Genomic DNA, 831 nt, shown 5'->3' with positions numbered 1-831 from the left:
TCATACATACCGAAGATCAATTTATTACATACAAATGATATCAATTACATAAAATAGTAGATTAAACTAATGCATTGAGTGTGTAGTTGCATTTACTTTTGGTACTTTGGATACTTTTGTACCTTTACTAGAGTAAGATTTTGAATGCAGGACTGTAGGTTCGCTCCTTTTTTCTGCCTACTAACCCAAATACAGAAGTATTAGTAAAATCTCTAATTAGACACATTTAATCCTCTGTATCTGATAGCATTTCTAGAAGGTATCTTGTCTGACTCACTGAATTCCTCAGAAAGGCCCCCAGGGAGATCCCAGAGCCTCATGTTGAGAGCCCCCTACAGTGTGAGGAGCAGGTGATTGAAGAATTACTCAGATCTTATACTGCAGTGAAGAAATACTCTGTTTCTCTGTCTTAAAAATCAGTAAAAGTAGCATCAAAATGTACGTAAAGTACCAAAAGTAGGACTAAAAGTGGAGAGAAAGGCCCATTTCTGCATAATGTATATTATAAAAGTGGATTATGATTATTGATGCATTCATATGTTAATCACTTTAATGTTACAGTTGGTAAAGGTGGAGCGTCTTTATATCTTTCTTGGCTCTGATTGGTTGTTTTCGTCCAGGCCCGGTGGATTCCTGCAAAACCCCATTAGGAGCACTAGGTGGAGCCAGAGGCAGCAGATTTATTTGCACAGATTATCTGTCAGGATATAGTGGAAGTTAAAGCAAATATTACAAAAGGTTTATTACCTACTGCAGCTTTAAGTTATCACATAAATACAGCGAATGAAACTGCCTCTGAAATGTGGAGTGGAAGTATAAAGTAGCACAAAA

Source organism: Morone saxatilis, unplaced genomic scaffold (genome assembly GCF_004916995.1).
Source record: "Morone saxatilis isolate NCDOM2014 unplaced genomic scaffold, NCSU_SB_2.0 Contig10, whole genome shotgun sequence".
Lineage (NCBI taxonomy): Eukaryota > Metazoa > Chordata > Actinopteri > Moronidae > Morone > Morone saxatilis.
The sequence above is the reverse complement of the archived record's forward strand: the minus strand, read 5'-3'. Positions refer to the sequence as shown.